This window comes from Anomaloglossus baeobatrachus, chromosome 2 (genome assembly GCF_048569485.1).
Source record: "Anomaloglossus baeobatrachus isolate aAnoBae1 chromosome 2, aAnoBae1.hap1, whole genome shotgun sequence".
NCBI classification, from domain to species: domain Eukaryota; kingdom Metazoa; phylum Chordata; class Amphibia; order Anura; family Aromobatidae; genus Anomaloglossus; species Anomaloglossus baeobatrachus.
The window spans coordinates 741,513,836-741,539,049 of record NC_134354.1 but is presented as its reverse complement, the minus strand read 5'-3'; the positions used below and the strand labels follow the sequence as shown (position 1 = coordinate 741,539,049).

Genomic DNA, 25,214 nt, shown 5'->3' with positions numbered 1-25,214 from the left:
AACTAATACCATTGCAGATATAGTGCAGTAAATCCAATATGTCATCCGCAGCATACATTGAAATTCTGTGGATTTCGACAGCGTCTTCATGAGATTTTTTAAAATCTCCGGCAGAGCGCTGCTGCTGTATTACGGATAGACGAGGAGAATATCTGCTGCTCATTACAGTAGCAGCGCTTGAATATCAGATTTTAGGAAATCTCACACACCCGCCGCATAGAATTTCTGCATTGTAAATTGCTCAATATTGCGGACGTTACTGCAGATTTCAACCAAAACCCAGGCCGGACAATTTACATAAAGGTATTTTTGCTGGCTATAGGGGAAGTCATGGGGTAACGTGTGTGGCGCCACTTATGCTTCAGTTGCCACAGGGAATTGCATCTGGTTTAAGGTGCAATCCTCATCCCAGGTGATGGAGAGGTTAACCACTGGTTTTCACTACACAGCATTCACCCAGACACTTACACAACATCCTGTGCTCATAGCTTACATAAACACCCAGTTAGTGAGCCAGTCAGTTACACAACTCAGGAAGCCAGGCTGGGAAATTCCCGGGTTGTTGGAGCAACCACCAATAAGTCATCAGAAAGGTGGGGGTGCACCGAGTAAGGAACACACAAACATTTTCACTTCAGAACGGTCTGAGACACAGAAGCAAGAACAGGTCCCTAGGGGTGTGCTATCCAGCTCCCCTTAGGGAGACCGCCCAGGATGCATGCTTCAGAGCTATCCCGGGGAAGGAGAAGGTTCCAAAACATCATGGGACTTGTAGTACCACGGCTGCTATAGAGGGGGCTTAAGCGCTTCTATAGCTATGGCAGACTGGAAGAGACCAGGAGTACAGAGTGAAGCTGGAGACGACCTGGTGGAGATGTGAGACAGAGGAGAACATGGTAGCTGGAGGTTAAGCCTCACTGTTCCCACAGTGCCAGCGCAGTCAGGGTGCAGAGCCCTCGGGTAGGGAAGCCTTCATGGACTGTACATGGGATGAGGATTTCAAGTCCTATTGCCCACCACCTATTTTCCCGGAGCACAGTGACATATAGGATCTGGGGTCAAGGTCACAGCTAGACCCCACAGCGGACCCGCGCCACCTGCATACGGGACGGGACACAGACAGCAAAGTCCCCAAGTTGCTTCAGGCCACGGGGAGCCGCGTGTCAGTGCAGAGGAGGAAGGTCTCACACACTCCACAACACCGGTGGTGACCTCTGATTCATCCAGGATTGTCTGGGGCCCAGCACGGCGGTGACCGGTACCCTGAGGGCAGCATCCTAAGAACTGTGAGTAAAAGACCTGGACACGCAACCGCTGCCTCGGCCTCTTATTACCGTCGCCCCGTGCTTCAGCGCCAACGGCTCTTCCCCCCGTCGCCACCGTCCTCCCTGGGGCTCGCTCCACCTGTGGGGAGCTGGAATATCTGGGCTGCGTTACCATCAGCCCCGGATGAGAGCAACATCTCGCAGCATTGGCTAATCCCTGGCCGCGCACCATGGGTGGCGCTGCAAAGAAAACCCCCATCCCCACACCGGACACCTTGCAATCTTCTTTTGCCTGTAGCCAACGGGGCCATGGAGCCAGGTTAAGGCCAGTCACAGCAACCCCACAAAACCACTGGCCCGGTCACGAGCTATGTCCTGCAGGTCCCGTGGGGCGCTACACGTGCACCTTCATATAATGCAGCACAGGCGCTGGTTAAGGTGCTAGTTTTAGTTTAGAAGGACCAAATCTGCTGACAGGTTCCTTTTAAACACTTCTACCCGTATCCACCTCTATGTTTCCTTCCAACAGTTTCTATTCCCATTCACTTCACATCTAGTCAATGCAAAAAAAAACAACAAAAAAGTCTGAAAAGTTTTTTTTATACCCTTCTGCATTATCTATGTGTTCTTATATACTATTTTTAAGTTTTATTTTTCAGCCGGATTTGGTTTAAGACAAAATAAACAATGCAATAAAAAAAAGTTGCAGACACTTTCCTGGCACACTTTACTGACGTATCCTAGTCTATGCATGATACAACCTGACCTCCTGGAGCGCCACAACACACGGCAGCATGCTATGTTTGCACAGTCTGTACATAGTGTACTTTTTTGCATATGAAGTCCTGCTTTACCATGAATATTAAATAGTAAAGCTCAGATAATGGGAACAGATGGTAACTAACATGCAGAACAAGGAGAGTTTTATTGTGCGCTCAGTCAATAGTCACAAGTATAAAAGGGACCTTTCCTAGAACAAATCTGGACATTAGGGACAGTTGGCTGCAGAGAAAGCCTCATATTTATTGGAGAGCTGTGCCCAAGCAAATTCCAATCTCCTTGTAAAACATTTATAGATAGTGGGGTCTAATGTCCTCATAGGTTTCGGCTATGCTCTGTTCTTTTCAGGAGTTTATCGTTAGTAAATTTGGATATATTAAGAAGCACAGTTATTATTTAATGGCCGTCAGCTTGGTCTCGAGTCGCGGCAACTTGATGTAGGAAGATCAACCTTGTGTAAGCCTAGATAGGTCCAGCAGGGTCTTCTCCGCTGTTATCTTGATTATATCAATTGGGTTGCCGGTCTTTTTCTTTGCCTTGTTTCTTCTATTCCTCTGACCATCATGTCCTTCTCCAGTGATTGCTTGCTTCGTATGATATGTCCAAAGTAGGCAAAGCTCAGTTGCCAACGCCAATTATAAATTTCAAATTCAATAATAAGGTTACAGTTCTTAAAGTGAACTTGTCAGGTGCCATATGCACCCAGAACCACGAGCAGTTCTGGGTGCATATTGCTAATCCCTGCCTAACTGTCCATGTATACACTAGCATAGATAAAGAGATCTTTAGAAAAAGTATTTCTTTATGATATGGTAATGAGCGCAGGGACTAGTCGCAAGGGCGTTAGTTCCTGTGCTCAGTCCGCCCTCTTAGCATGTTAGCACCCTCACATTGGTTACTGCACATGATCAAAAGTCCCCGGCACTTCCGGTCATGTGTAGTACACCAGTTTGAAGCCAGGATGCTTCATAGTGCGCATGACCAGAAGTCATGTTTCGGCGTCACCTTCGACCCCCTGATGAAGGTGACGCCGAAACGCGCGTTGGATCGGCGTCACATGTGGTTACAGGCTCCATCTTGGTCCAGGTAACACTCATACCACTCTGATGGTATTTTCCTTTATCAAATTACTATATAACTATCTTCCAGGGCTACGGGAGACTCCTTTACCATACATCCATTTACTCTTGTACAACACCACACTATATATATATATGCTGTCATATTACCACACTATCAGATTTATGTTATGACCTATTAGGGTAAAATGTGTGTATCCCCTGTCCTCTCCTATTATGTTACTGAACATGTATGACTGTATATATTATGGCTATATTCGTCATATATGCTGCCTTTTCACATTAGTATAATGTTATGCTTTCTAGCCACTAGGCAAATATTAATGCTAAATATTTTATATACTAGTCTCACCTATTTCAGTAACTTTGATACAGTATTTAACATCTGGAGCTATGACAAAATATTTGTGTCTATTCCTGAACCTGTGCACTTCCACAATGGTTTTATTATCTTTTACACATGTGATGCCCCTTCCACACTGCCAAGAGTCCCTGCCTCTCCTCCATGTGGGCTTCTCCTCTTTCTGCCTCCCAAAGTCTGTGTGCACGTCACAGGACCTACGGGAGCACTCCTGAGGAGTGCGCGCACCGCTGCCCCTCTCTTAAAAAGGCCAGTGTGCCACTTCTAGGAAGTACCTCTCAGCCTATCGCTGAGAGGCACTGGGTGTTTAAGGCAAGCTCTCACTAGGGGAGTTGCCTGTTCAACACCCTCAGTCCTGTTAGTCAGTGTAAGTTGTCAAGGTCACCTGTTTTGTCTGTCCTGTCCTGTACCTGGTCCCGTTCTGTTCCTGCCTGTACCTGGTTCCATCCTGTCCTGTACCTGGACCCAACCCATCCTGCCCGTTGGCACCTGGTTCCAGTCCTGTCCTACCTGTACCTGGTACCAGCCCGTTCTGCCTGTTGGCACCTGGTTCCGGTCCTGTCCCTGACCGTACCTGGCTACAAGCCTGTCCTGCCTGTTGGCACCTGGATCCAGTCCTGTCCCACCTGTACCTGCTGCCTGTCTGTCCTAACTTGTTGGTACTAGTTACTTTGCCTGTCCGCCCTTCCCTGCTGTTGCAATAGACTCTGCCTGTCCGCTCTGGCCCTGCCATCTGCCTTGTTAGTGACTTTGCCTGTTCGTCCTGCCCTGTTGGTGCTAGAGACTCTGCCTGCCTGTCCCGCCTGTGTTGTCTGCCTTAAGCCACCTTGGTGGTCCCTGTCCATACTTCAGACTCTGTCCTGTCTGCCCGCCCCTGTCCTGGGTGTCAGGTACCACCGTCCCTGCCTCTACCCTACGTAATGGTATTCCGAGGTCTTCCTGTGGTCCAGTGGGCTCACTTCGAACTTGCCGCACCACCATCACCCGGCAACGAGTGTTACAGCCTCCTTTCATGCAGGTGCATTTGCCAACTCTCTTAGGCTGGTTTCACATCAGCCTTTTTTTGCCAATCGGCAAAAAAACGCAAAACGCATCTGATTGGATCCGTTGTCTGCTCAATGCAATGTCAATGGACTTGCGGTAACATGCGTTTGCATGTGTTTGCATGGGGCAGTGTCAGGATGCGGTGAGTTGCAGTTTTTTTACCTTTTATCAAAAACGCAACTTGTTGCGTTTTCACCTCCATCCAAATAATTGCAACTCACTGGATCCTGTACATTGCGGCAGTAGCTGCAATGTATTTCAATGGGCGCTGGATCCAGTTTTAAGGGGTACTTTACACGTTGCAACATTGCTAGCATAGGCTAGCGATGCCGAGCGCGATAGTACCCGCCCCCGTCGCACATGCGATATGTGGTGATTGCTGCCGTAGCGAACATCATCGCTATGGCAGCTTCACACGCACATACCTGCTCGGCGACGTTGCTGTGACCGCCGAACAATCCCTCCTTCAAGGGGGAGGTGCTTTCAGCGTCACAGCGACGTCACTAATCGGCCGGCCAATGGAAGCGGAGGAGCGGAGATGAGCTGGACATAACATCCCGCCCAACTTCTCCCTTCCGCATTGCCGTCGGGATGCAGGTAAGTAGATGTTTGTCGCTCCTGCGGGTTTACACACAGCGATGTGTACTGCTGCAGGATCGACAAACAACATCGTACCTGCGGTCGACCCGACATTATGAAAATGACCGACGCTACACAAATCACTGATTTTCGACGCTTTTGCGATCGTTTATCGGTGCATCTAGGATTTACATGTTGCGATGTCGTTACCGCCGCTAGATGTGCGTCACTAACGACGTGACCCCGACGATATTTCGGAAGCGATGTCGCAACGTGTAAAGCCCCCCTAACAGTTGCGGTTGTATGCTGCAGGAAGGATCCTGTTTGCTGTACAGACAATGGCCTGAATATCACTCTTACACACTCTCACTCACTCTTTCTCACACTCACTCACACTCTCACTCACATACACACACACTCTCACACACACTCACACTCTCTCGTCCAGAGCTGCATCCACGCTGTCATGGCAGATAAAGCTCACTCCTGATCACATGACTTTAATGCCCGTCCAGCCCCATTCAGCTCATTCCCGGCCACAAGACTCATAAACTGTAAGTCACAGGATCCAGTAAATAACACTTGCGTTTGCATGCGTTCAACTCAAATTCAACAGTATCCTGTGACATGCAGTTTGCGTTTTTTTGCCGCAAGGCAAAAAAACGCTGATGTAAAACCAGCCTAAGGGGTACTTTACACGTTGCGACATCGCTAGTGACGCGGGCGGAGGGGCCGCGCTCGCTACGCTCGGGTCCGGGGCTGCTGCTGCTCGGTGGCTCGAGCGGTGGGCCAGACCCGGGGACCTGAGCAGCGCTCCTCGCCCCCGAGTGAAAAGGGGTGTTGGGTGGTTTTTGAGAGATAGTTCGTGACGCCACCCATGGGTCGTGGTGATAGTGGGCACCACCGCTGCTCGTGACGGGATTCCCGGGAACGATGGCGGGGAGCAGCTAGGTGTTGGTTCCCCCTCCGTGGGTAGGGGTTGGGGATCCCGGGGCCCGGTGGTGGTACGGGGAGGCAGTAGGGTCATGGTGCAGGGTTGCAGGGGCAGCGCGGCGCGGTGCCAGATGGCACTGTTGTACTTACTCAGGCACAGATTCACAGAGTCTCTGGTAAACCAAATGGCTGGATGGACGGGTCCCGCAGCCGGCTGCAGTGTCTTTGCTCTCCCCGGACAGGTTGATGGTGGCTGTCTTTCCCTGCACCTGTGTAGAATGTATTGACTCCGATGGTTTCCCACTGGTAGTCCGCTCCCCGGCGTGTATGTACCGAAGGAGCCCGTTTTGCCCGCAGGCGCTGGCCCTTGGATCTCTAGCCTATGACGGTGGCTTTTTATCCTCACTGTGTGGACTGTTGCCTTTTGTCGGGTCTTGGGTGTGATGGAACCCCTGGGGTCCCAGTCACTATCGGATTTGACCGTTTTCGGCGGCTCCCAGCCTGGTCGGGGTATGATGGCCCTGCCTTTGTGCTTGGTACAGATCTGCTCCCCCGAGCGATGTCCAGCGCCCCCGTCGCACATGCGATATCTGGTGAATGCTGCCGTAGCGAACATTATCGCTACGGCAGCTTCACAAGCACATACCTGGTCGGTGACGTCTCTGTGACCGCCAAACAATCCCTCCTTCAAGGAGGAGGTGCGTTCGGCGTCACAGCGAAGTCACCACGACGTGACTAAACGGCCGGCCAATAGAAGCAGAGGGGCGGAGATGAGCAGTACGTAACATCCCGCCCACCTTCTTCCTTCCGCATTGCCAATGGAGGCAGGTAAGGAGATGTTCGTCGTTCCTGCGGCTTCACACACAGCGATGTGTGATGCCGCAGGAATGAAAAACAACATCGTATCTCCTGATGGAGCGACATTATGGAAATCAACGACATTACACAGATCAGCGATTTTTAACGCTTCTGTGCTCGTTCATCGTCGCACCTAGGATTTACACGTTGCGATGTTGCTACCGGCGCCGGATGTGCGTCACTAATGACGTGACCCCGAGGATATATCGGCAGCGATGTCGCAACGTGTAAAGCCCCCCTTAGAAAGAGGGGACAACAGCAGATTTCCTGAAACAGTTGACAAATCTTCTAGAAATCCCAGTTAGGTTTCTTCCACAGAGGGGGCCTAGCCTGTAACAGGGGGTCACTTGTGTGTCTTGCCAATGTGCTTCGTACAGAGAATCCTTTACCTTCCTGGAAAAGACTTGGCAAGAATGATGATATCTCTTCCCCTACTTTGCACGACAGGAGACGGTGAATGGGGCTTCCACAACGTATTGCTGCACTGTTATAGAAACACACTGCTATTTTAGGACTGGAAAAGGTCACGATTCGACCGGCAATAAAGTGAAGGTTGTATCTGGAGAGTTTGTGAGTGCTGCAGAAAATAGCAACAACCTAAATAATTCAGGCCAACTATCCTTGCTAAAATGAATTAGTGTAAAAACAACACTTCACAACATGCAACATGATTTGTGTCCCCCACCAGCCGTGCCCCTACCCCATGAGTGACACATGTGCCAAGGCTTGACCCCTCACCCCAGTGCCTTTGTTCTCTTACTTGCTATTGTTACTCGTTCCCTGGGTGTGCAGTCTCTCAGGAGGACTTGTCTTATATTGCTTTCTTATGATTAGTTAATGACTCTAAATTATCATAAGTGACTAATGCTTCTATATCAGCATCCAGTTTAAATATAACTTTAGGAGATTAAACATATCCCAATTCATGCTTCCCCCAAGACTGCTGATGTAGGGTCTGATATCCGTGCTCTCATTGTACGCACATCATTGATCCTATGACCGTCATACAACATCTGGTCACTGAGCAAAATATGGCTGATCAGTGGAGGGATAGGCTCTGAAGGTACCACTGGTCGTAGAAAGTGCAGTTAAGGGTACTTTCACACTTGCGTTATTTTCCTTCCGTTACAATCCGCCCTTTTGGGAAACAGCGGAATCCGTTAACGGATTCCGCTGTTTCCCATAGACTTGTATGGTTGACGGATTTTACCAAAAGGAGCTGCGTTGCTTCCACTGGGCGACGCTCCGTTGCTTCCGCCCAGCGGGAGGAACGCAGCATGTAACGTTATTTTGAGCAGCGGAATCCTCTGGATTTCACTGCGCATGCTCTTTTTTTTTTTTTAAATCAAACTTTATTTTGGCTCGTGGTGGCCGAACGTTCAGCTGAGCGCCCGGCCGTCGGCAAGCGACAGCGCTCAGCTGAACGACCGGCCACCAGCATGCCCGGCCGCCGGCAAGTCACAGCGCTCAGCTGAGCGCCCGCCCGCCGGCATGCCCGGGCGCCGGCAAGTGACAGCGATCAGCTGATCACCCGGCGGCCGGCTGCAGGGAGCGATCAGCTGATCACCCGGCGGCCGGGAGCGATCAGCTGATCACCCGGCAGCCGGCTGCAGGGAGCGATCAGCTGATCACCCAGCGGCCGGCTGCAGGGAGCGATCAGCTGATCACCCGGCAGCCGGCTGCAGGGAGCGATCAGCTGATCACCCAGCGGCCGGCTGCAGGGAGCGATCAGCTGATCACCCGGCGGCCGGCTACTGGGAGCAATCAGCTGATCACCCAGCGGCCGGCTGCAGGGAACGATCAGCTGATCGTTCACTATAGTCTGCCGCTGGTAAAACCGGGAAAAAAAAAAATCAAAACGAATTGCGTTGTTTTGCAGCATCCGTTGCATCCGTTACACAACGCAATGCAACGGATACCGTTCAACGCAAGTGTGAAACTACCCTAAGATATTAGTATTATCCTATTTAAGGGCCTGGATCTTTTTTTTACCTAAATTTTACCCTTCCTTTCTTAATATTTTGTCCATTAACATTATTTTTTGCAAGTTTCCAACAGTGTTCTGTCTATTGAGCCTATGTCACACAGATCTAGCACTGATAACATCCTTTTAGGCTACATGCGCACGCTGCTTTTTTTCCTGCTTTTTTGCTGCTTTTTTGGCTGCAGTTTTGTCAGCAGAACTTTCTGACATCTGACTTCCCAGCAAAGTCTATGAGAAGTCAGATTTGTCATGCGCACATTGCAGTTTATTTGTCAGCGTTTTTTTTGTCAAAAGTTTGTGACAAAAAAAATGCAGCATGTTCATTCTTCCTGCGTTTTTGTCAACATTTGTCACCCATTGAAATCAATGAGGGCATCAAAAACGCAGGAAAAATGCATGCTAATCACAAGTGGTGCATTTTACCTGCCTTTTACCTGCGTTTTTGCTAGCAAAAACGCAGGCGATTTGTCAGGAAGTGAGGTCAGGCAAGTGGTCCCGTCCCGTCTTCCACGTGTTCCCCGAAGTACCGCTGTCCCCAGGGGAGATGATGTGGAGGACGGGACTATCAGCAGCGGCGGCAGCGAGAGGGAAAAAATCAATGTTTTCAGCTGCCAACGTCCATCCCCCTCTTGCTGCCGCCGCTGATAGTCCCGTCCTCCACGTGTTCCCCGAAGTACCGCTGTCCCCAGCGTGCACGCACAGGGGAGATGATGGACCCCTCTCACTGCCACCGCCGCAGCTGAAAGTCCCGTCCTCCACGCTCCTGCCGGCTCCACGCTCCTGCCGGCTCCACGCAGTAGCGCGATCAGCTGAGCTGTCACTGAGGTTACTCGCGGCCACCGCTGGATTCAGCGGTGGCCGCGGGTAACCTCAGTGACAGCTCAGCTGATCGCGCGGCTGTCTTCATTAGCTGCATGGAGGTGACCGGAGCGGCGGTGTATTCTGCTTCTCCGGTCACCTGCATGCAGCAGAGCTGGAAGCGACGCTGGAGCATGCTGGATTACACCGGACATGGAGGGCTTTGTCGGGGTTAATAAATTGGTAATGAGGGAATGTGTTTGTGTTTTTTATTTCTAATAAAGGATTTTTCGGGTGTGTGTGTTTATTTACTGTAATTTACAGATTAATCATGGAAGGTGTCTCATAGACGCCTGACATGATTAATCTAGGACTTATTGGCAGCTATGGGCTGCCAATAACTCCTTATTACCCCCATTTGCCAACGCACCAGGGCAAATCGGGAAGAGCCGGGTACAGCCCCAGAACTGTCGCATCTAATGTATGCGGCAATTCTGGGCGGCTGCTGACTGATATTGTTAGGCTGGGGGGCTCCCCATAACGTGGAGCTCCCCATCCTGAGAATACCAGCCTTCAGCCGTATGGCTTTATCTGTCTGGCATTAAAATTGGGGGGGACCGCACGCCAGTTTTTTTTAATTATTTATTTATTTCTAATTTTTTTTTTTTCAATTCAACAAGCTTTATGGGCTTGTTTGAACTGAAAAATACATGAAACAATTGTTGACAAAACTGCAGCCAAAAACGCACCAAAAAAGCAGCAAAAATGCACCAAAAAAGCACCTACATTTTTTGTGACATTTCCAGGCTCTCTCTGACAAGGTGCAGTTTTGGCTGCAGTTTGTGAACACGAAAAAGAAGCAGCGTGCGCATGTAGCCTTAGGCCCCTTTCAGCACTGATAACATCCTTTTAGGCCCCTTTCACACACGCGTATAAAAATGTGGCACATTCTGTTTTGTACATCTAAGTGTAGGTACAGTTGAAACCAGAAGTTTACATACACTATCTAAAAAGACACATATGCATGTTTTTCTCACTATCTGACATGGGACAGCCCATATGATGATGTTGTAGCACCCCTGAAGCCATCAGGGAGCTACAAGGTACTGCATCTGTGGCGCCCTGGACAAGCCAGGTCGTCACAGGTACTGCAAATACACACCCCACACCCCGGCTAGGCACACCGAAGTCAAACAAAAATCCTTGTTGCCTCCCTCCAGGGGCTGATGTCCACACCAGGGGGTGGAGCCAGGCGGTTGGCCCCACCCACCAAGGAGTTCACAGTCCTGGAGGCGGGAAAAGGAAGTTAGTTGAGTTTGAGAGTTGAGAAAGTGAGGAGTGAAGTGGTAGAGGAGCAGACTGACCGTGTCCGGGTACGTGGCCCGGGCACATACAGCAAGGTTGGCAGATGGTGGTGACCGTCTGCAGGAGGGGCTGATTGAAGTGAACCGTAAGGACCGGGGACGGGCGGTGCCCTCCGGTACCGGACCAGGGAACAAAGAGAAGCCAGCACCATTCGGCAGGGCCTACAGACCCCGACCAGGCTTGGAGTCGCCGCAAAACCAGTCAAATCCGTTAGCGAAGGGAACCTCCTGGGTTTCCCAGCAGTCAAGACCCGATTGAAGGCAAAAGCTCAAACCGTGAAGGGAAATACAGTCACCGCCAAGGCTACAGTTCCCAGGGCCAGAGCCTGCGGGCAAAAGGGGCTCCCTCAGCATCCATCCAAGCTGGGGAGCGGGTTACCGGTGGGAAGCCATCAGAACCGAGAACATAACACAGGTGCAGGAAAAGGCAGTCACCGCCAACCTACCGGGCGAAGAACCACCGCAGCCGTCTGTGGGACCCGTCCAGCCAGCCGTTTGTTTTATCGGAGACTTTGCATTCATCATTGGTTGAGTGAGTGCCACTGTGCCGTGCGGCACCGCGCTGCCCCCGCGACCCTGCACCTCACCAGGTCCCGTAACCCACCTGCCACATTCCTCCCTCACCGGGTCCCGGGACAACCAACCCCCTACCCACGGAGGGGAAAAACAACATCTAAGCTGCTCCCTGTCATCGCTCCCGGGATTCCCATCCAGAGCAGCGGTGGTGTCACAACCTCACCACAACCGTGGGTGGCGTCACGGAAAATAAATCCCCAAAACCATTCCCCCTTTTTCACTCACGGGCGAGGAGCATCGCTCGAGTCCCCGGATCTGGCCCACCGCTCGAGCCACCGAGCAGCAAGCGAAGCAGCAGCAGCGCCGGACCCGAGCGTGGTGAGCGCATCGTCCTCCTCCCCGCCCGCAACACATCCTGTCAATGATGTGTGTCGCCCCAAGGGATGCTGCTCCAGCTTCAGGGACACCACAGGGTCTTCTTCTGTATATATGGCAACAGGTATGTCAGTTTTGTATATATATGTGTCGTGATGCCACTCACGGTTTGCGGTCAGGGTTATGGGTGACCGCCACTGCAAGTTTAATGAGCGTCCGGGGCTGATGGCGTCTGCAGTCGGATGGTGTGGCCTCCCGTGAGTGAGGCAGGCCCCAGGGGCTCGGGTGTGTGGAACAACAGGTCCCAGAATAACTCAGTCTCAGTCCAGAAAGTCTTTCAACTGCTCTTTACTCACTTTTGTTGTTGCTGTGGTGAGCTGACCCGGGTGATGCTGAGATAAACCAGGTTGAGCCAGGGCTCCTTCAGGCCAGTCAGAGGGTAATCATTAACTCGCCTTCCTAGCACTCTTTGTTCGGATAACCCATGACTTGAAGTACCGTGGGGTCTATCCAGGGAAGTTGCTACTGCCTTTTCTCCCCTTTTTGGACCGTTTGTCGGCAGCGTGGACCAGGTGAGATGGCTTCTGGCTCTGTCTCCTTATGGGTCCCTGCGTTCTGTATGGTTGGTGAGGGACTTGTAGTTCCCGTCACCGGCAGGTTTAGCAGATCAAATAAATTGAAGTCTACTCAAGGGACCTGTACCCTGTACGTGCCTAGTCACCAGGAGTCCCCGTACTCGACTGACTCTCTCTCTTTCTGACTGACTGGTAACCGTTCTCCCTCACTAACGGCTACTCCACGCGCAGGGTCTGCCTAGTGTGAGCGCGCGTCTGCGTCTCCTAGCAACCGCCGCTCACCACTACCAGACTGGCTCCCTCCACTCCTTTCCTTTCTGCCTCTGCATTTTAGCTCCCAGCCCCTCCACTACACCCTCTGACAAGAATTGAAGGCCAGACCCCTCTAGGGACTGCCCAAGGGTCCCATCTAAAGGTGTGGGAGACCTGGTTTCTATGTGTCTGTGCGTACACACCTCATTCTGGCCTCTAGGATTACCTGGAAGTACTGCCCCAGCATGGGTGCAGTACTCACTGGTGCGTGATCAGGTCAGGGGTGCCACAGATGCAGGGCCTACCTCCAGGTACCCAAAAGACCAGTGCCGTTAACAATAAAACACAATATAATCCCTGTTTTCCCCCATTTCTTAAAGACTGGTGACAGACTAGGGTTGGACCCAGTGGATGGCCACCCAGGGGGGGAGCCGATTTAGTCCACTAGACGACAACCAGATGGGAGTGGACAGACAGCTAGTCAGTGACAGTGAGTGGAAGTAAGAGGAGCTGGACGTCAGCACTGACAGGGGAGTGTGACGGCGACCTGAGGGCCCAGGCGTGTGGTTTCCGGTCGAGTACCGTGGAGTACTCCCGGAACCATAGCACCAATGGGGTACAGAATCCTAGGTCAGGCAAACGCTCCAGGCAGACCTGATAAAATCTGCACAGTGAGGAAACCATCCAGGACCTCACTGATCTTGAAGTTCGGGACACAGTAGCAATGGGAGAACCGGGTAACAGGACCAGAGAATCCGACCCCACAGGGTTCACGCTACGTGTCATATAGACTGTGACTGAGAGACTACCAGGAGGGGACTCCCAGATGCTCATCTGTCCATAGAATACTTTTCCATAACTGAGCTGGCTTCATGAGGTGTTTTTCAGCAAATTTAACTCTGGCCTGTCTATTTTTGGAATTGATGAATGGTTTGCATCTAGATGTGAACCCTTTGTATTTACTTTCATGGAGTCTTCTCTTTACTGTTGACTTAGAGACAGATACACCTACTTCACTGAGAGTGTTCTGGACTTCAGTTGATGTTGTGAACGGGTTCTTCTTCACCAAAGAAAGTATGCGGCGATCATCCACCACTGTTGTCATCCGTGGACGCCCAGGCCTTTTTGAGTTCCCAAGCTCACCAGTCAATTCCTTTTTTCTCAGAATGTACCCGACTGTTGATTTTGCTACTCCAAGCATGTCTGCTATCTCTCTGATGGATTTTTTCTTTTTTTCAGCCTCAGGATGTTCTGCTTCACCTCAATTGAGAGTTCCTTAGACCGCATGTTGTCTGGTCACAGAAACAGCTTCCAAATGCAAAACCACACACCTGTAATCAACCCCAGACCTTTTAACTACTTCATTGATTACAGGTTAACGAGGGAGACGCCTTCAGAGTTAATTGCAGCCCTTAGAGTCCCTTGTCCAATTACTTTTGGTCCCTTGAAAAAGAGGAGGCTATGCATTACAGAGCTATGATTCCTAAACCCTTTCTCCGATTTGGATGTGAAAACTCTCATATTGCAGCTGGGAGTGTGCACTTTCAGCCCATATTATATATATAATTGTATTTCTGAACATGTTTTTGTAAACAGCTAAAATAACAAAACTTGTGTCACTGTCCAAATATTTCTGGCCCTGACTGTATATGTGAAATAAGACACATGGCTATGGGTGGGGCAGGGTTCTCAGACAGAAAATGCATACTAATTTTGCTTCCCATACAGAGCAAGTTTTTTAACTGCAGGTGAGGTTACACGTAGGTTAGGGACCCCAAAAATAGAGATTACCTTGGCGTTTGGTTTTGGGGCTCCTTTGCATTGATCAATACAATGGCTAAACATCTCTTATAGTCCTATTATTCATAGCAGTTATGCACATACCATACCATTTTCATGTTTTTCACTTTTTTCAGATAGTCCATTGTATTTTTCACTCTAGTATTCCTATAGCAGTTCTGCTTTTCATTATTCCCCTATACATTGTGACTGGTGTGCAATTCTTTATCCTATTATTTAGTTCTATATTTTTGAGTCTTGCACCTTGTTCACACCATGGTGATCCAGACGTACATTATTTAATTTTTCAATAAGTATACCAATGGCCGCCATCAGGGCATTACTAGTGTGACCCCTGTATCGGGCCCGATGTAAAGGGGGGGCTGCTGACAGCCCGGGCTCCTCCCCTTTCATTCCTCTGCTCACCGGGCCCCATGGGCAGGGGGCGGGGACGTTGCACTGCCAGACATATCGTGGTGCAGCACCTGCAGTCGCACAGGGCCCCCGAGCGGGAGCGGGCCCCTAGAGCCTGAAAACGTACTGGCGTACTTAGCGACCTATGACGTACTGGGTACGTCATAGCTCCCTGGTACTTAAGGACCCATGACGTACCCAGTACATCATGGCGAGATTGCGGCCCCAGTGGCTACGATCGCTTTGCAAATGTCTTAGATTCGGGGAGGGGGGCCTCTGCCTGACCTCAGGAGGGGTGATGTCTCCCCCCGGACCTAAGGAGGCAGTAATTGGCTGCTGAACGCCGCTCAGCCAATCACAGCTACTGTAATGTTTCAGCCATTGAAAATGGCTGAAACATTGAAATCTAGCCATGATCAGAGCAGCTATAGCCCTGATCATTGGCTGGAGCTGGGTGACCGATCTCTCCAATCACTGTGGATCTGGGGCCGGAGTCCGCTCCTCTCAGCTTCACTCCATCCGTGGAAGCCGAGGAGAGCGATTGGTAAGTTATAGACACTGTCTCCTTTCAGCCGCCGCCATTGCCCCAGCCCCCACCCTTCAACCGCTGGCTGCAGCAGTCACTGCCATCCTCCCACCTGCTGTGATTCCCCCCACCTGCTGTGATCCCCCCACCTGCTGTGATTCTCCCCACCTGCTGTGATCCTCCCAACTGCTGTGATCCCCCACCTGCTGTGATCCCCCCACCTGCTGTGATTCCCCCCCACCTGCTGTGATTCCCCCACCTGCTGTGATTCCCCCCACCTGCTGTGATCCCCCACTATCTATCTATCCCTTTATGTATCTATCCATCCATTATCTATCTATCTATCTATCTATCCCTCTATCTCTCTATCTATCTATCCTTCTATCTATTCCTCTATCTATCTATTCCTCTATCTATCTACCTATCTATCTTTCTATCTATCCCTGTATCTATCCCTCTATTTATCTATCCCTCTATCTATCTATCCCTCTATCTATCTATCTATCTATCTATCTATCTATCTATCTATCTATCTATCTATCTATCCCTCTATCTATCTATCTATCTATCTATCTATCTATCTATCTATCTATCTATCTATTCCTCTATCTATCTATCTATCTATCTATCCCTCTATCTATCTATCTATTCCTCTATCTATCTATCTATTTATCTATCCCTCTATCTATCTATCTGTCTATCTATCTATCTATCTATCCCTCTATCTATCTATCTATCTATCTATCTATCTATCTATCTATCTATCTATTCCTCTATCTATCTATCTATCTATCTATCTATCTATCTATCTATCTATCTATCTATCTATCTATCCCTTTATCTATCCCTCTATCTCTCTCTCTATTCCTCTATCCATGATTCTATCTGTCTATTTATCTCCTATCTGTAGCACCCACGGGGCAGGGGTTAAATGTTACTCGTCGCCGGGCCGGTGATGTCGGGTCAGGGGGATGTCACAGGTGGCCCTGCCCAGCTTTGTGGCCCCGAGGTGTACAACAAAAGGGGATTTGGATGATGGTGGGGGAATGATGAGCATGATAGTCTTGTGACGCCACCTGTGGTACAAGCCAGGGAGTAGACACCGCTGCTGTCTCTGTCCTCCGGGGTGGATGGTGTTGCAGCAAGGATGGTTCTGCTCCCCACAGGTGGAGCGGGACCCCGGGGAGGATAATGAGGAGAGTAGTGGCTGTTGTCACCGAAGTGAGGGGCGACAGCAATCAAAAGGTTGAATCAGCTGCTGTGGTTCCAGCCGTGATAGGCCCCAGCCGATCCCGGATCCGTTGGAGGTTAGAACCAATACGGTGGTCGATGGGCCCTTCTGTCTTGCGCCTTTAAAGATGGATCCCCATGGCCTGAAGCTGTTTGGGGACCCCGGTTCGTGTAGTGTTAGCTCCTGTCCCGTGTGTATGTGACGTGGGGCCGCTGTGGGGCTTGACTGTAATCATGACTCCGGACCCTATGTGGCACTGTGCTCCGGAATCTCGTGGTGGTCAGAGGGACATGCAATCCCCCTGTCCTGCAGATTCTGGTGATACAACATAAAGTCTGTTACACCCTAAGGCTCTGCACCCTGAACCGCACCGGTCCCACGCCTGTTCTCTCCTGCTGGAGAACACTCTTAACTGTTGTGTAAGCTCCTAACTCCCCCTGGTGGCTGCTCCTCCCCAAGCTCCCTGTCAATAGTGGGTCGCTGCCCCCCATGTTTGGTGACTACCTTAAGACCCGACCCAAGCTCGGCCCCCAATGGGGAGGGCAACCTGGTTGTGTATATGAGTTTGTGTGTTGTGGAACTGGTACCGACCTCCTCTGGATCCAGGATGAGTACTGCACCTTACGTGAGATGCAGTACTCTGTGGTGACTGAAGCCACAGGGGCGCCACATATCCATCTATCTATCTATGATTCTATCTATCTATTTATCTGTCTATCTGCTGAAAGAGCCTTAAAGTGAATCTGTCAGCAGGTTTTTGCTCCCCCATCTGAGAGCAGCATAATGTGGAGACAGATACCCTGATTCCAGCGATGTGTCACTTACTGAGCTGTCTGCTTTCATTGTGATAAAATCAATGTTTTCTCTGCTGCAGATCTAGCAATTATACGGAGCTAGTCCAGAAATAGTCCAGAGTTGGACTACCTGCAGCATGACAAGTAGCTCTGTAATGATAATCTCCTGCTGATTAACCAGTGATGTTATCAAAACTACACTAAGCAGCCCAATAAGTGACAATTGCTGGAATCAGGATCTCTACTCCTGTGTTATGCTGCGCTCAGATTAGGTGTTAAAAACCTGGTGACAGATTCCCTTTGAAGGGGTTGTTAGGTCTAAATCCCCAAGTCAGCATTATCACAATTTGGTTTCAATTAGTTTAAAAACTCTATGTGACACATTCCCTTAAAGAAAAAAAAAAATAGATTTACCAAAAATAAATATATACCAAAGAAGTTAGATTTAAAAAAAAAAAAAAAAAGTTAGAGTAAAGTAGAACCCTGCCAAAAGAGTCCGCTTTGTTGTGGTGGCAGGCTTAAAAATTTTTGGCCGAAACAAAATCTGATGGCTGCGTGTGTGATACGGTGTTCAATGTGAAGGTTTAATGTGTGATTGGTGAGGTTATAGTGCAGAAGGGAAGTTTTTCCAAGAGTGGCTGTGAGACTATTGAAGATTCGCGGGGTGGAGGCAGAGCTGGTGTCGCGGGCGGGGAAGGACGACGCAGCGCTCGCTAACGCTCGGGTCCGGCGCTGCTGCAACGGCTGCTCGGTGGCTCGAGCGGTGGGACAGATCCGGGGACTCGAGCGGCGCTCCTCGCCCGTGAGTGAAAGGGGGTAGTTTGGTTTGGGGATTTGGTCCGTGACGCCACACCCACGGGTTGTGGTGAGGTCGGGCACCACCGCTGCTGGTGACGGGGATCCCGGGAGCGATGGTAGGGAGCAGCTGGGATGTTGTTTTCCCCCTCCGTGGGTAGGGGTTGGTGGTCCCGGGGCCCGGTGAGATGATGGGGAGGTAGGGTCGGGAAGGTGCAGGGTCGCTTGGATTGCACAGCGCGGTGCCGGACGGCACGGTAGTACTCACTCAGCCACAAAGGTACGCAAAGTCTCTAGTAAACCAAACGGCTGGATGGACGGGTCCTGCCGGCTGCTGTGGCTTCTCCTGGACGGTTAGTGGTGGCTGCCTTTCCCTGCACCTTTGTGTATGTTCGGTCCCGATGGATTCCCACCGGTAACCCGCTCCCCAGAGTGTATATGTGCCGGAGGAGCCCTTTTGCCCACAAGCTCTGGCCCTTGGAACTCTAGCTGTGGCGGTAGCTGTATTTCCTTTTGCTGGTCGGACGGTTGCCTTCAATCGGGTCTTGGCTGTTAGGAAACCCCTGGGTTTCCGGTCACTGACGGATTTGACCTCTAATGGCGACTCCAAGCCTGGTCGGGGTCCGTAGGCCCTGCCTGTGTGTGCTGGATTCACTTCGCTCCCCGGTTCGGTACCGGCGGGCCACCTCCCGTCCCCGGTCCTACGGTTCCGCGTTGATCTGCCTCTCCTGCAGACGGCCACCACTGTCTGCCAACCTTGCTCTTGGTGCCCGGGCCACACACCTGGACACGGTCAGTCTGCTCCTCTACTGCTACTTCACTCCTTCACTTCCCTAACTGATCTCTCCTCTCAACTCAACTGACTTCCTTCTCCCGCCTCCAGGACTGTGAACTCCCCGGTGGGTGGGGCCAATCACCTGGCTCCACCCCACCTGGTGTGGACATCAGCCCCTGGAGGGAGGCAACAAGGATTTTGTGTCTGGCTGATGTGCCTGTCTCAGGGTGGGGGTGTATGTTGTAGTACCTGTGACGACCTGTCTAGTCCAGGGCGCCACACTGGTGTGGAGGCGGAGCTGGAGTGGAGGCGGAGCTGGGGTGGAGCCTCAAGGGGGCCCCGAACTTTTGCCAGTATAGGGCCCTGAAATTCCTGGTGGCAGCCCTGAGTATACCCATACCAAAGTCCCCTCCTGTCAGCTCTGCCCCTGGATGAGTAGCTAATGTCATTTGCACACCGCTGAGTGCAGTGAGCTTGGAGAAGAAGCAGGTGCTTGTGGGAAATGTAGTTTACAGTGGTCACATGGTCAGCAGTGAAGGACCACCCACTTCACACTGAGCAGAGAGACGCAGTTTTGGAGAAGTAGGACACAGAAAAGGAGTAAGAATTTCACAAATGAGTATCTGACGACATGGTTGGGTTACTTGGAAGAGGCTATTCGACTACAGGGAGTTTGTTAAAAAAAACCATAAAAATCCGGCATAACCCCTTTTAATCAGCTTTAGGCTGCTTTCACACCTCCGGTTTCTGCAATGCGGCACACTCCGGCACTTTGCAGGAAAATCGCAACCGTTTTCTTTTGCTGATGGTTGCTTTTTTTCTGCAAATGTGACGCCCTGGGCAAGCCAGGGGTCACAGGTCACAACACCACCACACCCCACACTCCAGGTAGGCACATCACAGCTAAACTACAAATCCTTGTTGCCTTCCTCCAGAGGCTGATGATCCACACCAGGGGGTGGGCCAGGCGGTTGGCTCCGCCCACCGAGGAGGTCACAGTTCTGGAGGCGGGAGAAACCAGGCAGTCAGCTCAGGGAAGAGCTTGAGTGAGGAGCTAAGTGAAGGAGTAAACAAGTAGTGAAAGTAGAAAAGTGGTAAAGGAGGAAAGCAAGAGAGGTGACAAGAAGGAAGGAAAGCCTGAAGGGTCCAGCTTTGTGTAGGGCCAGATCAGCAAGGTCAGCGACGGCGGTGACTGTCTGGAGGGGGACCGTTTGGAAGTTCCTGGAAGGACCCCGTTGGCTGTGTGCCCGGTGGTCTGGAGCAGTGTTCCGAAGGACAGTCAGCACCAGGGCAGGGCCCTCTCGGAACCCGGCAAGGCTAGGAGTCGCCAAATTTGCCGAATCCGTCAGTGAAGGGGACATAGATCCCCCAACAACCAAGACCCAATTGAAGGCAACAGCTCAACCTGAAGCAGAGAGACACCGCCACCGCCAAGGCACCAGTTTCTCAGGGCCAGCGCCTGCGGGCAAAGTGTAGAGCTCCTCCGGCCCAGATTGTAGTCGGGGAGCGGGTAACCGGAGGGAATCCACCGCTACCACAAGTCAACCATAGGTGCAAGGAAGAGGGACATCACCGTCACCTACCGGGAGTGCAGGTGCAGCCGTCTGTGGGACCGTCCTACCAGCCGTTTGGTTTACCGTACAAACTGTGTCCGTGTCTCAGGCTGAGTGAGTACCACAGTGCCGCAAGGCACAGCGCTGCCCCCGCGTCCCTGCGCCACCAGGCCCCGCACCTCACAAACCATCACCGGGCCCCGGGATCACCAACCCCTGCCCACGGAGGGGCAACACAACACCTGGCTGCTCCGCATCACCATCCCCGGGACCCCCGCATTGAGCAGCGGTGGTGAAATCACCACAACCGTGGGTGGCGTCACGAACTATAACCATCCCCGCACCCAACAAACCCCTTTCACTCACGGGCGAGGAGTGCCGCTCGAGAAACCCCCGGGATCCGGCCTACGGCTCGAGCCACCACTGAGCAGCGGCCGCCGGACCCGAGCAGAAGGGGGCGAGCGTAGTGTGCTGACACCCTCCTCCCCGCCCGCGACAACTTGGCGTCACGAACAGGATCTTACCGCTCTGCCGTCTGGTAGAGGTGCGCCTTGTTACCGCCGGAGGTATCCGGCAGAAAAATTGCAGAAGCCGCCATCTTTGGCGCGAAAAGTTCCCGCTCGAGCGTCTTCTCGAGCAGTAGAGGCGCGAAGGCCAAGACCCCGCCCCGAGAGAGGAGGGGCCGAAAAGAGCTAAGGGGAACGCGATGGCGGCTGGCGGCATGTAGTCGCAGCTATAAAAGCAGGGACGCCAGGACCCTGCAAGCATACCGTTCCTGGAAGGAAAAGAGAAAGTCACCATGTGGATGCCGTCCCGAAGCACCGTGGCCCCCGCGCCGGGAACCGCAGCGTGGGTGGAAATCCGGACCGCGCAGCTCCACCTAAGGCTGCAGGTCAAGATGCAGCTCCTCTTGGAGGAGTGGGAGACCGACATGGCGGACGTTATAGCCACCGTGCGGAGACGCGAGGAGGAAGCGGAGGAAGGGAGGGTGAGTGACCCACGCCCCTATGTCCCGGAGGGACCGGTCGCTGCGGCTGAGGGACCCGGTCCAAGCCCTCTCCCCCCGTTGCCTCTCTCGCCACCCGTCTCGGGGGCCGTGACCCCGCCACTAGGCCCGCTACCACCGCAACCGGTAGCGATACCCAGCCCGTCCGCCCCAGCGGACCGACCTGTAGCCAGAGCCCGTAGCAAACCGGAGGTGTTGCCATGGAAGGCCCCGAAGATTGTGCCAGAGACAGTCCCCGAGCAGTTTCCCGAGCCGGAGCCGATGACCCTCTCCGAGCCGAAGGCCCAGCTGCGGAAAGCCCCTGTGCCCATCCCCCACACCTCGGCTGAGGTGGCGCCGGGTTGTTGCTGCAAGGCAGCGCCCAAGGCCATGACACCGCGGGATACGCCGCCCACCTTCCTGACAGTGGGTAACGTTCTGGATGTCCCGCGGGGCCCGACCCGTGCGCCGGCGCTGGCAGCAGCGCCATATTGGGATAGGGAGCCGACAAAGCTGGGCCTGGAGATCGCGGAGAGGGAGAGAAGGAAAGCCGAGCTGGTGGCCCGAGCCATTCGGGAGAAAGAAAATCTTCGGCAAGCGACCTTCCGTGTCCGGGGCCCGTTGTATGAAGGGCAGGTGAGGCGGTTTGATGTCCGCCGGGGCTACAGATTTATATATGAACCGGGCCTGGAGGCCGAAGTGTTTGTGGCCCGGCGGGATGTGAATGCCCATCTGCCCGAGGAGCATCCTGGCCGTAACCTCATACCGGGAGACATGGTGCGGTATACCCGGCACTGCGGAGAGAGGGGGTGGTTTGCCCTGGATGTGAAGCTCAGGGGCAGCAACGAGAGCAGGGTGAGTTCTGCACCCCCTCCCTCGGATGAAGCAGCAGAAGGACCGGAGTAGGGCAGCGGATGCCCGTTGCACCGTCCCCGTTGGGACCACCACTGGGTTGTTTGTTTGTTGAAAAGTTGAAAGTTTTGCTGATGATGAAAATGATAATTACCGAACAGTTACCTGATTGGCTTAGTAATTGAACCGGCAGGAGCCGGCACCGTTGTCCCCGTGGGGACCGTTTAAAATGCATGGGAACTATCCATGGACAAGCCCGTGAACTTGCAGGGCAACCACAGACGTTAGTGGCTTGTAAATATGTTGGTTACCATTACCGTTTTCCGCAATGCCGCCTCCGGAGAGGCAGGTTGGAGGGAGGGCCCTGAGCAGAGCAGGCTAGGGTCCAGCCACCAAAGGGACCGGTGGCTACCCTCTGGAGGGAAGGACAGATCCCGCTCGGGTACCGTGTGCTGGACTGTGGGTCAAGGGGTGCTGCCTGGGTTTTAGGGGCAGCATCAGGGCCAGGTTGCTTGGGTGGGAGAGAGCGGAAACCGTAACCGTAAACCGTTGCAACGTTAAAGTAAATGTGCCTCCCGTCTTGGGAAGAGTTATTAAAAATGTATATATGTTGATTTTCCAAATGTTATCTTTTTCAGAAAAATAAAACCGGTGTAGGACGGCAGCCCGCGGACGGTCTGCATTTTGCTAAGGGGGAATGTGACGCCCTGGGCAAGCCAGGGGTCACAGGTCACAACACCACCACACACCACACTCCAGGTAGGCACATCACAGCTAAACTACAAATCCTTGTTGCCTTCCTCCAGAGGCTGATGATCCACACCAGGGGGTGGGCCAGGCGGTTGGCTCCGCCCACCGAGGAGGTCACAGTTCTGGAGGCGGGAGAAACCAGGCAGTCAGCTCAGGGAAGAGCTTGAGTGAGGAGCTAAGTGAAGGAGTAAACAAGTAGTGAAAGTAGAAAAGTGGTAAAGGAGGAAAGCAAGAGAGGTGACAAGAAGGAAGGAAAGCCTGAAGGGTCCAGCTTTGTGTAGGGCCAGATCAGCAAGGTCAGCGACGGCGGTGACTGTCTGGAGGGGGACCGTTTGGAAGTTCCTGGAAGGACCCCGTTGGCTGTGTGCCTGGTGGTCTGGAGCAGTGTTCCGAAGGACAGTCAGCACCAGGGCAGGGGCCTCTCGGACCCCGGCAAGGCTAGGAGTCGCCAAATTTGCCGAATCCGTCAGTGAAGGGGACGTAGATCCCCCAACAACCAAGACCCGATTGAAGGCAACAGCTCAACCTGAAGCAGAGAGACACCGCCACCGCCAAGGCACCAGTTTCTCAGGGCCAGCGCCTGCGGGCAAAGTGTAGAGCTCCTCCGGCCCAGATTGTAGTCAGGGAGCGGGTAACCGGAGGGAATCCACCGCTACCACAAGTCAACCATAGGTGCAAGGAAGAGGGACATCACCGTCACCTACCGGGAGTGCAGGTGCAGCCGTCTGTGGGACCGTCCTACCAGCCGTTTGGTTTACCGTACAAACTGTGTCCGTGTCTCAGGCTGAGTGAGTACCACAGTGCCGCAAGGCACAGCGCTGCCCCCGCGTCCCTGCGCCACCAGGCCCCGCACCTCACAAACCATCACCGGGCCCCGGGATCACCAACCCCTGCCCACGGAGGGGCAACACAACACCTGGCTGCTCCGCATCACCATCCCCGGGATCCCCGCATTGAGCAGCGGTGGTGAAATCACCACAACCGTGGGTGGCGTCACGAACTATAACCATCCCCGCACCCAACAAACCCCTTTCACTCACGGGCGAGGAGTGCCGCTCGAGAAACCCCCGGGATCCAGCCTACGGCTCGAGCCACCACTGAGCAGCGGCCGCCGGACCCGAGCAGAAGGGGGCGAGCGTAGTGTGCTGACACCCTCCTCCCCGCCCGCGACACATAGACTTTAATTAGTGCCGCATTGTGCCCCATGGCCTTGCGTTCCATCCGGTTTTTGCCCCATGCGGCAGATTTAGCCGATGCGGCGGCCGGATGGAACGTTGCCTAGCACGTTTTTTCGTGCGGCAAAAAAAAAAACGCATCGCGCCGCATTCGGCCTATGCGGCGCATTTTTCAATGCATGCCTATAGCGGCCGGATGCATCCGGCCGCCGCATGCGGTTTTTGCCACTGCGCATGCTCAGTAGCATGCCGCAAGTGGCAAAAACTGGACGGGCCGCAAGGGAAAAACTTATGCAAAGGCTGCGGTGTTTTCACCGCATCCTTTGCATAGCTTGCACAGCCGGATTGAGCCGCAGAGCTCAAGCCGGATGTGTGAAAGCAGCCTTAGGCTACGTACACAAGGATATATTTCCAGTCTATGTCCTCAACTGACCACTTGTACGTAGCTCGTCTACCAGTGCACAGAAAACTTTCCATAACCTCCATGAAGATAAAAAAAGAAATAAATCAGTATTTGCTTCTGTATTTTACGGAAAAAAGGTTCAAAACTGAACAGCGCTGAATGGGTTGTCACTTGACCAAAACAGTTTATGAAGGAGCCTGGCTGACAGTTTAGAGCTATAGCTAATCCAGCCTCCTTCACAGCTGAGGCACAGATAGAGAAGAGATATGGCTTAGCTATTGAAAGCATAATCAGCCATTTTCCCAACCTGCTCTGTTTACTTGGGAGATTAGATGTCGGCTAACGTCTCTTATTCCACTCTCCCCATTGAAAACTGAAGCATGCTTGTGGGGCTGGCTCCAGGTTTTTGTGGGCCTTTG

General features: G+C 52.5%; 1 protein-coding gene across 4 annotated transcripts in view; it reads left to right on the top strand.

Moving 5' to 3' along the window:
- Window positions 1-645: 645 nt before the first annotated feature.
- The window catches only part of LOC142290666 (uncharacterized), a 201,568-nt gene continuing 176,999 nt past the window's right edge, over window positions 646-25,214 (top strand). For all 4 annotated transcript variants that reach the window (XR_012750359.1, XR_012750358.1, XR_012750360.1 and 1 more), the window contains exon 1: window positions 646-1,286. The gene's annotated coding sequence lies outside the window, so the exon portion shown is untranslated. The remainder of the gene's footprint in view (window positions 1,287-25,214) is intronic.